This window comes from Panthera leo, chromosome C2 (assembly GCF_018350215.1).
Source record: "Panthera leo isolate Ple1 chromosome C2, P.leo_Ple1_pat1.1, whole genome shotgun sequence".
Lineage (NCBI taxonomy): Eukaryota > Metazoa > Chordata > Mammalia > Carnivora > Felidae > Panthera > Panthera leo.
This window is the reverse complement of record NC_056687.1, coordinates 139,793,359-139,806,507: the sequence shown is the minus strand read 5'-3', so window position 1 is coordinate 139,806,507 and position 13,149 is coordinate 139,793,359.

The window sequence follows — 13,149 nt, the reverse complement described above, 5'->3', positions numbered from 1 at the left end:
CCGACAAGGTGAGTTCTTGCTCTAGTCATCGTGAGAGGGGCAGGAGGTAGCACATGCAGCCAGGTGGCCTTTTCTTTCCAATGTCTCCTAGACATGGAGCTCCCTGTTCCTCGTGGAAACAGAGCTTACCTGGGGCATTACCCAAGAAGCACTGGGTCCTGTACCTTCTCAGGTAGTTTCCCTCAGGGAACCTTGCTTTTTACAACCAGGTTCCGACAGGCTTTCCTGAGGGGAAAACCAGAGTCAGCCTCTGACAAGCAAAGCCTAGTTTTTCTGCCTTTTAATAAATGATCAAGTTGATCACCCACTGCTCAGTCCTTGCCCTGGCTCTTGCTGCCTTCTTTCCTTGGGGATTGTCCATGATTCTTTTGGGAAATTTCACTTTTGGGGAAGACACTTTGTTTGGGTTCTATAGGGTTGAGTCCTTCAGTTTTGTAGGATTTTGCAATTCATCTCATCTCAAGATTCCTCTCTGCTCTCATCTCTTGGTGGCACCCCATCCAGCTCCCAACACGGCACAAGGTTCATATGATTGTTACATGTCTTCCGCCACTTAAGTGGGATTTAGGTAGGGGTGAGATATAAACACATGTTTAGTCAGCAATCATGAACCAAAAGCCCCTAAAGGATGTTGTACTTTGCAAATTTAACTGTTTTTCCTTAAAGTGGAATACAGAATATTTAAAAGTACAATTACAGGGGCGCCTGGGTGACTCAGTCGGTTAACCATCCAACTTTGGTTCAGGTCATGATCTTGTGCTTGGTGAGTTCAGGCCTCACATGGGGTTCTCTGCCGTCACCACAGAGCCACTTTCGATCTTCTGTCCCCCTCTCTTCTGCCCCAACCCTGCGTGCTCTCTCTCTCTCAAAAAATAAACAAACATTAAAAAAAAAAAAAGTACATTGATAGCTGTTGGCTCTGTAGCTAAGGGGTTAGAGCACTGGTTTTGTAAAAGTACAGTTATGGTGGGGCACCTGAATGGCTCAGTCCATTAAGCTTCTGACTCTTGGTTTCGGCTCAGGTCATAATCTCACAGTTCATGAGATGGAGCCCCACGTGGGGCTCTGTGACGACAGCCCAGAGCCTGCTTGGGATTCTCTCTCCCTCCCTCTCTCTCAGCCCCTCCCCTGCTCATGCTCTCTCTCAAAATAAATAAGTAAACTTTTTTTTTAAGTACAATTTTAGAGAAAAATAACCACAACGAAGTTTTTCTAAGTTAAAAAAAAAAATCCACCTTCAGAATTAAAATGAAATTACGTAGTGGGAATTCCTTTTGGCCATTTCCGAAACAGATGTCCCACCCAAACCCTTATCTACATTATAGTCTTCCCTGCCTTAGGAAGGGAAAGGGAAAGCCCCTAAAGGTGAAGGGGTTTGAAAGCCCCTAAAGGTGAAGACACTCATGCTACCTGGATTAAAAATTACACTCCACAAATTGACACGGAACTCCCGAGGCATGATCTCCCTGAGGAGTAGAATGGCTGATAGAGAAAGAGTAGGCAGGCACCTCTGTACGACTCTACCAGATTCTTGGCTCCCTGAGAGGCAGGGACTCAATCACATTCATGTCTATGTCCTCAGAATCTGCATAGCGCCTGGCACCCAATAGGCACACAAAACGCCTCTCAAATCTGGCAGTTTAATTTATGCCCAAGTTGTAGATTTGTGAGCAAAATAAATGTTGTGATAAGCCCCTGTGTTTTACGGTCATTTTTATGCAGTAATAGGTAGCTAGCACAGACATATGGAGATTCCACCAGCTTAATGATCACCCAGTAGAAAGCAAAACTCACAGGGAAAAAGACAGGGAGGGGAGAGAGATTCCTGGCTCCAGAGGGAGGAATGTGGTGGGCTGGGCAGTCTGGGTCTGTGACAGCCAACCGGATGCATGAGGGTGCAAGGTGCAGGGGAAAGACTGGTAAGAGGAGGAAGTGCCCATTTTCGGCTCACAGACCCAAGGAAGCAGTAATCACTTCTCCTGAGCAGAGACATCTGCCTAGTCCTTTGTACCAGAATAACCAGTATTTATTAAGCTTTTTTGATGTGCTAGCCACTTGGTAGGCCTCCACATACCTGATCTCTAATCCTTCCAGCCACTCTAATAGTAGGAATGATTTTATCTTTTATTCTAGTTATGGGGAAATTGAGGCTGGGAGACTTTAAGCAAGCTGCCAGAGGTCCTGGAAGTTGGAAGTGGCAAAGCCAGGATTCAAATGGGATTCTGTTTAATAATGAAACCTCTCTTCATTGCTAACCAATGCCGGAACTCGATCCCACAGCCCCCTGGGATCATGACCTGAGCTGAAATCAAGAGTCGCTTAAATGACTGAACCACCCAGACTTCCCTCACAGAGTTCCTTTAAAAAAAAAAAAAAAAAAAAAAAAAAAAAGATTGCAAACTATCTCATTAGCTTTTTACATTGATTATGTGTTGAAATGATAATGTGGTTTATTTTTTTTTTCTTGATAATGTGGTTTAAAAATGTTATTAAGATGAAGCTCACCTCTTCCCTTTTACTTTTTTTTTAAATTTATTTTTATTTTATTTTTATTTTTTGAGAGACAGAGAGAGCAAGCTGGGGAGGGGCAGAGAGAGAGAGAGGGAGACACAGAATCTGAAGCAGGCTCCAGGCTCCAAGCTGTTAGCACAGAGCCTGATGCGGGGCTCAGACTCACACACTGTGAGATCATGACTTGAGCCGCAGTCGTACCGACCGAACCACCCAGGTGCCCCTTTTACTTTTTTAAAATTACGACTGCTAGAAATTTTATTATTACACATACGGTTTGCATTACATTTCCACTGGATAGTTCCGAGTTAGACCCTTAGTGTGAGAACATTAAGGGATTGCTGTTATTACTGAGACAGCTCAGCTTAGCATGTCCCATGTTTCTAAGTCTACCATTTTTTTCTCTTCCTTGGGCTGGATACTTTTTCTATATGACCTCGTTTAATCCACACAATAGCCATTCAGCAATGTCGTGATTGTCAAAAAAGACTTCTTTCCCATATTTGCTGATATTCTTTCTTCTAGTCAGTCTCCCCGCAATTAGTGGTAAAAGCGACCTGTGAAAAGGGTGCATGGGCTTGTCTACAAGAACAATAAGGAGGGTCACCTGGCTGACTCAGCAGGTGGAGCATGCAACTCTAAATCTTGTGGTGGTGAGTTTGAGCCCCATGTTGGGGGTAGAGTTTACTAAATAAATACATGACTAGAATAGAATAGAATAGAATAGAATTAGAATTAGAATACAATACAAGAGCAATAAGGAGGGGCATCTGGCGGGCTCAGTCAGTAGAGCATGTGACTCTTGATCTTGGGGTCATGAATCTGAGCCCCACATTGGGGGTAGAGTTTACTAAATTAACTAATTAATTGATTAATTAAAATATAAGAGCGATAAGGAAAGGGGAGCTGAGAAGACAGTTCCAGGCTTGAGAGGCAGGGAGTGGAGACCAGGGTGCTGGAAGGAAAGGAAAGTGTCTAGGTGCTGGGCCCTGAGGACAAAGTAAAGGAGACAAGGCCTCTTTGCAGGAGGAAGGCCTGGGTACCTTTCCCCTAGAGGTTATCCTGAAGAGGGTCGGGGTCAGGACCTCCCAGGCAGCACGTGGGCTCTGAGAGGGCTGATGCCCCGTGCAGACCTGGGTCCTTCCCGCAAATCCAGATGAGCCCCCGTGAAAAAGAGATGAAGCTAATGTCTGTTCGCATCAGGCTCCTGGCTGCTGCAAGAGTCCAGGTAATGGTCCGTGGGTTCCGGATGAGGGCTATGGTAGATATTAACATAAAACAGAGATGTTTACATAAAATTGTTCTTCCCAGAATCTGAGGTTGTAATGTTCAGGAAACCCTGAACGCCATCGTTCCTCCTACTTTGCAGTCTTACAAAATTGAATTCTTTTTGTTACGTGAGCATAGAGGACGTTCCTCGGTTTATATGTGCAAGATACTGATTCTAATTGTCTGTCACCGGGAGAACAAAGTGGACTTTTCTGGAATGAATCATGCTTTGCAGAGAGGAATCACATGCTTTCCTTGGGAAATATGCAACCTCACACTCAGTCCCAGAGGGACAAAGGATAATGGTTTCATGTTGTCTGGCTACTTACTCCCTAGTGGTTCCGAAACATGGGTTTTCCTTTGAAAGGAAAGATGCCTTGTCCTTTCTAAAAGGACATCACACGGCTCTCTGTGGCACGGTTCAGCCCTGGCATCCACCACAAAGACATTTGTGTGTCCTTTGGGGCTTTGTGCCAGGCGTGCAGACTGCCCAAACTTTCTGCCCATCTGCCGCGCGGAGGGCAAAGCCCCGGCTTCTGCCGGCCTAAGGCAACAGAACGCTGTTCACGAACAAAGACAGCCGTTGCGCCTGTCTCAAGCAGCCAGTGCGCTGCCTAGGCGTGCGCCTCGGGTCACCAAACGCCCTCTGACTGCCTGACTCCGGGCATTCCGGTACAGTAGAATGAGGTTAAACCAATGTGAGGTCTGACCAGCAGGACCTGGGGCCGATAAGGAGTGCCTTCTTTGCTGGGGTGGCCGGGACATGGTGGCAAATCCGTGGGCTGAGCCGTGGGGCCTTTGTAACAGTGCCTGAGGAAGCTACCTCCTCCCTGCACCTCTTTGATCCCACTGGCCCAAGGCTGACGATCCCCGTGGGCATCCCCAAGCTCCCTCCGCGGGCAGTTCATCTAAAAGTGACGAGAGTTGGCTCTGGTGAGACTTGCATTTCCAATCTTGGCTCTGTTAGTTACTACGCCACGTAGCCTCTGGCAAGTTGCTCAAACTTTCCTTTCTTTCTGCCCCCACAGAAGCCTACCCTCAGGGGAAGAGTCAGGGCAGTTAGGGCTTCGGAGAGGTACAGGGACAGGCCTGAGAAAGGGGAGGGCAGGCAGCTTTCTTGGTCCATTCAGGCTGCTATCACAGGATGCCATTTTTTTTCGGTGGCTTATACACAACAGAAACTTATTTTTCACAGTTTCTGGAGGCTGAAAAGCCTAAGATCAAGGTGCCTGAAGATTCAGTGTCTGGTGAGAGCCTGCTTTTGGCTCATAGATGGCTGGCTGTCTTCTCACTGTGGACTCACATGGCAGAAGGGGTGAAGAAGTTCTTTGGGGCTTTTTTTTTTTTTTTTAAACTGAGACATAAATGGTATATAACATTCTGTTACTTTTAGTTGTAGAGCATGATTTTTTTTTTTTTTTTTTTTTTTTAAGAGAGGAAGAATGCGAGTGGGAGAGAGGGGTAGAGGGGAGAGAGAAAATCTTAAGGAGGCTCCACGGTCAGTGCAGAGCCAAGCAAGGGGCTCTATCCCATGACCCTGGGATCAGGGCCTGAGCCAAAATCAAGAGTTGGACACTTAATCAACTGAGCCATGCAGGCGTCCCTGTAAAGATTTGATAAATATTGCAAAAGTGATTACCACAATCATTTTAGTTAACATCCATCACCATACATAGTAACAATTTTTTTTTCTTGTGGTGAGAACTTTTAAGTCTACTCTGTTAGCAACTCTTAAATATACAACACAGTATTGTTGACTATATTGTTAACCGTGCCGTACATTACGTGCCTAGGACTGATTTCTCTTATCCCTGGGCGTTTGTATCTATGTCCTCTTTTATACGGACACTGATCCCATTCATGAGGGCTTCATCCTCATGACCTAATGCCTCCAAAGGCCCCACCTCAAAATGTCATCACATTGGGCATGAGGTTTCAACATATAAATTTGGGGGGAAGGGGCACCAATATTTAGTCTGTGGCAGCAGCCAATAAAGGTGCATTAATATTATGTTTTTAATGTTTATTTATTTTTCAGAGAGCACGAGCAGGGGAGGTACAGAGAGACAGGGTGACTTAGGATCCAAAGCGGGCTCTGCACTGACAGCAGAGAGCCCAATGCAGGGCTCGAACCCACGAGCTGTGCACTCATGACCTGAGCCGAAGTCAGTGCTCCGCTGACTGAGCCACCCAGGTGCCCCTAAAGGTGCATTATTAAGCCAGCTACCACAGCGGGCGACTGAAGCTCCAACCTGCAGGGAAAGTCCAGAAAGCGGTATAGTGCACACAGCTCAAAATCATCCTGGCCAAGAGGTGGAGGGAGCTGCGTTATTTATAACCCACACATGTCAGGCACATGTTAAGAGCCTCCCAAGGGGGCAGTTGACTCTCAGTTGTCTCTGGCCCATCACGTCGACGGGCAAAGTAGATTTTCGCACCCAAAGGCTCACAAAGATACGAAGATACTGGCCTTTGGGAGCCAGTCTGGGGTGCACCAAAATGTTCAGGGGATATGGGCGGCGCAACGGCAGCGTTTGCTGCACCCTCTGAGCACCGTGTTTTATTCTGAAAAGTGAGTGTAATCACAGCTTTTATCTTGAAAGGATGGATGACATCAAATGTTGGGTCGCTAGTAGAGCGAGCATCCTGTAGCAGCACTTGTGAAATGTTGGCCGTTTTTATTGGGGCCACTCAGCTTAGCAGTTTTTGCCCTAGGATTCTGTTTACAGTTCCATCATTTCTTTTATTTCCTTTGGAGTCCCCGAGGCTTTGTACCTCAGCACAAATACGCAGGTCTAAAGGGAAGAACCTTGCACCTTGTTTTTATTTGTCCCCAGGTTTAAAGAGATCACTGCCACCTTGTTGAATTGAGATGCAGCAAGTCAAAAATCCAGGTAGTGACCAGCAAGCGGTGGCTTCCGCCTGCCGAGGGTTCGAGATGGGGGAGGTGCTGCTAACAGGCCAGTGGGAACAGCCCACATACTGGGAAATCAAAGGGTGGAAAAGCTTCCTTGCTCCCCAACAACAGACCGTGTCATTGGTTGGGCCTTAGAGAACCCACACAGGGGTTTGGCCAGGGAAAGGGGAGAAGCAGGGTAAAGGTGGGCTTTACTTTGCTCTGTGTATCACTATTGTCTGTCTTTCTTTCTCTTTCTTTCTTTCTTTCTTTCTTTCTTTCTTTCTTTCTTTCTTTCTTTCTTTCTTTCTTTTAAATGTTTCTTAATTTTGAGAGAGAGCAAGCAGGGGAGGGCCAGAGAGTGGGGGATAGAGGATCAGAAGTGGACTCTTCGCTGACAGCAGCTAGCCATATATGGGCTTGAACTCATGAACCATGAGATCATGACCAGAGGCGAAGTTGAACACTCAACTGACTGAGCCACCCAGGTGCCCCGGTATCACTAGTTTCTTCACAGCACAGTTACAAAACCTTGGCTTAAATATCAACTGTGTGTATTTTATATACATATATATATATGTGTGTGTGTGTGTGTGTGTGTGTATGTGTATACATATGTGTGTGTGTATATATATATATGTGTGTGTGTGTATATATATACACACACACACACATATATACACATATCGCATATATATGTATATATGTGTGTGTGTATATATATATGTGTGTATATATATACACATATATATATACACACATATATATATACACATATATACATACATATACATATACATATATACATACATATACATACATATATACATGTATATGTACATGTATATGTGTGTGTGTATATATATGTGTGTATGTGTATATATATACACACATACACATATATATACACACATGTATACGTACATATATACACACATATATATTTATTTATAATTTACATATATATAAATTTCACCATATAAAAGGGAACTCAACATGCCTTAAAATTTCACACACACAATTATTTATATATAATTATTTCTGCATCGGATTTTGTTTTTACTGTGCTATATTCTACCTTCTTTAGGGTGAACATGTATGACTTAAATAGTATAAAATAATAACTGTTTTTAAAACTACATCACAGCAGGCAGATCTAGAAATGTAACCAGACCTAAGAGAAGGCAGGTTGAGAGCAAATACGCTTTATTTCTTTTTTAATTTGCAAAGCAATGACCTAAAACACCCACTGACCACCCTTCTCAGGCTGCCTACTCATGTGTTTTTGTCAGGTACATGGTGGCCTGTCTTTTCTAGAAAAGGGCACTGAAAACATGATTGGGTCAGTGCACTTATTCCAAGCTGCTGTGAACCTGTGAGAAACTGAGCCTACATTCTGTTGGGTAATTAAAAAATTTTTTCTGGTAGTAAAATAGGTAATTTTAATAGTGAAACCAATCTGAAATTATGAAAATCAAATAAATAATGGAATGGAAATTATCCTTTCAAATATCCGAGCCATAAACATGTTATTCTTTAACTGTATATTTTATCATTTTTCTAGCACTCAAAATTAATAAAGTGACAGTGTGATAAATACTTGGAAGCTACACAAGAAATATATTTTTGTCCGTGTGTCTTTTTCCCCCCTCTTTTTGACAATTCACACTGGGGACAATAAAGATTAATCACATAAGGGAAAGGGAATGAGTGGAAACAAGTAAGTTCACAGTCACATAGCACAGTTTAACTATGCCTCCAGGATGGGTACTTACTTGTCATTACTCTCCCAGTTTCTTTTTTTAAAAAAAAAAAAAGTTTTTTAAATATTGATTGATTGAGAGAGAGAGAGAGAGACAGAGTGTGAGCGGGGGATGGGCAGAGAGAGAGGGAGACACACAGAATTCAAAGCAGGCTCCAGGCTCTGAGCTGTCAGCACAGAGCCCAATTCGGGGTTGGAACCCATGAACCTCGAGATCATGATATGAGCCGAAATCAGACGCTTAACCAACTGAGCCACCCAGGCACCCTCTCTCGGTTCCTTTTAATTCAAGTTTTATTCCGACAATCCAAAGAATCAGTCCATTAAAAATATTCAACTAAAGAAAAAGCAATTATTATTTTATTCCTCTCTCTTTTAAGTTTGTTTGAGAGAGAGAGAACACGCACACACACGTGAGGGAGGGGCAGAGATAGAGGGAGAGAGAGAATCTGAAGCAGGCCCTGCCATTGTCAGTGCAGAGCTGGACTCGGGGCTCGAACTCATAGACTGGGAGATCATGGCCTGAGCCGAAACCAAGAGTTGGACGCTTAACCGACTGAGCCACCCAGGTGCCACACAATTATCATTTTAAAAGCACAAAATATTGAAACAGATTTTCTAACAAAAACCTGTGCATTAGCCTGTATATCATTTCAGTTCTCTGCAGTTGAATATTCTAGATTCATTAGCTCTACTGTTTGTAAGAGTTTAACAACTGCTTGGTTTCCATAGTCAAAATGATCATATTCTATCCTTGATTCTCGTATCGCTCTCTCTTGCATTCAGCTTACAAAACTGATGAAAGAAGTAGCTAATATAATGGACAGAATCAGCATTCCAGAATTTGGGGACTTTGAAACCCATCACCCCAAAAAAACAACGAGCTCTTTGGGAAAAAATACCATAAATTATATATATGTATATATATATATGATACCATAAATTATATATATAATATACATATTAATGTATATTAATATATATATGTGTATATATCTATATATCTATATATCTATATCTATATCTATATATATATATATCCATCCTCCCTGGACTAAGTAGAGATTGAATGAATGGGTGACAAAAATAGCAACGGGCACCAAAAAATGATTTTATGAATTAGTTTTGCTAGACCTTAAAAACACCATATGCTATTATTAAATACAAAGAGAAAAATGGTAGTTTAACAGTGGAGAAACCTGGCAGACACTGCCTGAACCAGGTGATTAATGTGGACATCGTCAGTAATGGGACAAATTGATATGATGCATCTGGAAGGACAGCATCACTCGTGGGCTATTCCTGCCAGAAATGCATAACCTGAATCACGAGGAAACATCAGATCCAAACTGAGAGACAGTCTAAAAAACAGCAGGCCTATACTCTTCGAAAATGGCAATGTCAGGAAAGACCAAAAAGAAAAAAAAAAAAAAAAAAGAAAGAAAAGAAAAAGGAAAAGAAATTTAAAGGTTGAAAGACGGTTCCAGATTAAAGGAGAATAAAGAGACTTAACAACTAAATGCATCGTACAATCCTAGATCTTCAATTGAGAGGAAAATTGCTGTAAATGACATTGTTGGCAAATTGGCAAAAATTGAATGTGGACTGTAGCTTAGATAATAGTATTGCATTAATGTTAAATTTCCTCAATTTGATAATTTTACCAGAGTTATGTAAGATGTCTTTGTTCTGAGGGGACACATGCTGAGATATTTGGTTGGCATAAATGGTTCAGAAAAAGAAGTATATAGATGTATTTAAATACAGATTTCCATAAGCCTTAGTGCAATTTTTAAGAATTGAGGTAAAATTCACGTAACATAAAATTAACCATTTAAAAGTGTACAATGCAGTGACATGTAATACATTCACAATGTTGTGCAACTCCTACCTCCATCTAGCTCCAAAACATGTTCATCATCTCAAAAGAAAACCTCATACCCATTAAGCATTACATCTCATTTCCATTCTCCCCTGAGTCCCTGGCAAGTACCAATTTTCTTTCTGTATCTACAGATTTACCTATTGTGAATATTTCATGTAAATGGAATCATATGCCATGTGACTTAAAAAAAATTTTTTTAAGAGAGAGAGAGCGAGCATGGGGGAGGGGCAGAGAGAGAGATGGGGACAGAAGATCCAAGAGGGGCTCTGTGCTGACAGAAGACAGCCCGACACGGGGCTCGAACTCACAAATTGTGAGATCATGACCAGAGCTAAAGTCAGACACTTAACTGACTGAGCTCCCAGGCACCCCTTAAAAAAATTAAAAAAAAATTTTTTTTAATATTTATTTATATTTGAGAGAGACAGAGCGTGAGTGGGGGAGGGGCAGAGAGAGAGGGAAACAGAATCTGAAGCAGTCTCCAGGCTCTGAGCTGTGAGCACAGAGCCTGATGAGGGGCTCAAATCCATGAACCATGAGATCAGGATCTGAGCTGAAGTCAGATGCTCAACCAGGGAGCCACCCAGGCACCCCTACCACGTGCTCTTTTATGTTTGGCTTCTTTTACTTAGCATAGTGTTTTTGAAGTTCATCCACATTGTAGCACGTATCAAAACTTCGTTTCATTTTATGTCTGAATAATATTCCAGTATATGTATATACCACACTTTGCTTATCCACGTACCCATTGATGGATGTTTGGGTTGTTTCCCCCTTTTGGCTCTAGTGAATTCTTCAGTTCTTCTGGGCACGTACCTAGGAGTGGAATTGCTAGGTCATATGGTAAATTCACGTCTAACTTTTTAAGAAACTGCCAAATTGTTTTTCAGAGTGTCTGCATCATTTTACTGTTTATATTGTTCTTAGAACTCTTCTCACAGTTTGAAACTATTTCAAAGGAAAAAGCTTAAAAAAAAAAAAGTGTGTGTGTGTGTGTGTGTGTGTGTGTGTGTGTGTGTGTAGCCAGGCAGAAGGGAAAGGACACATAAAATCACAAAAGTGGGGGAGTGGTGACAGATTCATCCAACCAGGCAGATCTGCCTGTGGACTGGTTCAGGTGATAGGCAGGAGCTACTTGAGGGGAGATGCCAGTGTGGAAATTTCTTTAAGGGATGACACAGTTTAAAAGTGCATCCAAAGCACTTCCATGGCCAGAAACCCAGCCATAGGCAGGTGGAGAAAACCACAGTGTGCCCAGACTTTCTCTCCTCCTTTGGGGCGTCATTAGCAGCTCTATGTGGGCACAATGGCTTTGAATGCATGAGTGAGCATGCTCTTGGAACCTGGCTTTTGTAAATGGTCATCCATGGGAAACCCTTACAGAAATGTGCCTGACTACCATGCTACTGGGACCCTCATAAGTAAAAAGAGGATATGGCCCATCTCATATGACTGTTCTGATGGTGAAAGAACACAAATGTGGCAAAAGTCTACCAAAGACTGTAAAGCACAGACAGACCTTGAGGATCATAACTAAGGCCTCTAAATTCAGTTCACATCAGCCTTGTTGGTTACTCCCGCTGCTCAGAGCTGGCTCCCCAACCGGCCACTCAGGGGCCCCCTGGGAGACTGTGAGAAATGCAGACTGTCCAGCTCAAGCACTGGCTGGACCAGAGTCTTGCATTTCAACAAGATCCCCAGGTATATGGCATGCCCATTAAAGTGTGTGTGTGTGTGTGTGTGTGTGTGTGTGTGTGTGTGTGTGTGTGTGTGTTTATTTTGAGCCAGAGATACAGACAGAGGATGTGTGTGCATGCATGCACAGGGGAAGGGCAGAGAGAGGGAGAGAGAATCCCAAGCGGACCCCACGCTGTCTGCGCAGAGCCCGACGCAGCAGTGAGATGATGACCCGAGCTGAAACCAAGAGTTGGATGCTTAATCCACTGAGCCACCTTGGCGTGCCTGGCATGACCATTAAAATTTAAGAAGAGCTGCTTTAATGCACTCTCCCAAACTTTTCTAATTTTTTAAAAATGTTTTTAATGTTTATTTATTTTTAAGAGAGACAGAGAGACGGAGCGTGAGTGGGGGAGGGGCAGAGAGAGAGGGAGACAGAGAATCCGAAGCAGGTTCCAGGCTCTGAGCTGTCAGCACAGAGCCCGACATGGGGCTTGAACTCACAAACCATGGGATCATGACCTGAGCTGAAGTTGGATGCTTAACCAACTGAGCCACCCAGGTGCCCCTAAACTTTTCTAATTTGAACAACCATCTGTGGCTGGTTATTAAAGAATCCACTTTCCCATGCCCCCCACAGTAAAGATTAATTCAGTGAGTCTAGGGAGAGACCCTGGAATGTGAATTTTTAACAAGCCTCCAGGTGAGTCTCCTGGTCAGATAACTGTAGAATGCAATACTTTAAAGGCATAGTTTTACAGACAAAGGGGGAACTGGATCCGCTGGAGAGAGACAGAGATTGTAAGCATCTTTTAGGAGGATTGAGTATTAGCTCAAGGAATTCCGAAATGCCTGGGGGCTTCAGAAAGGACTATCAGCCTCAGGGTCTGACACTTTCTCTAAAGCGAAGCTAAAGCTTCCCTGAGACTCTGCCGCCTGCTGAACACAATGTTCTTCTACTTTAATCCTAATGCTAGAAAGGACCATACTAATCTCTATGGCTGGGGAAAGGAAACTGAGGCTCTGAGAGGGTAAATAGTGGCCCAGTGTCCCTCAGCTAGGAACTAGTTTTAGGACTGGAATTCAGGCCAGTTTCTTTCGGCCTGCCATGATGCCACGCGGCCTGGACCCTTCATGTATACACCTAAT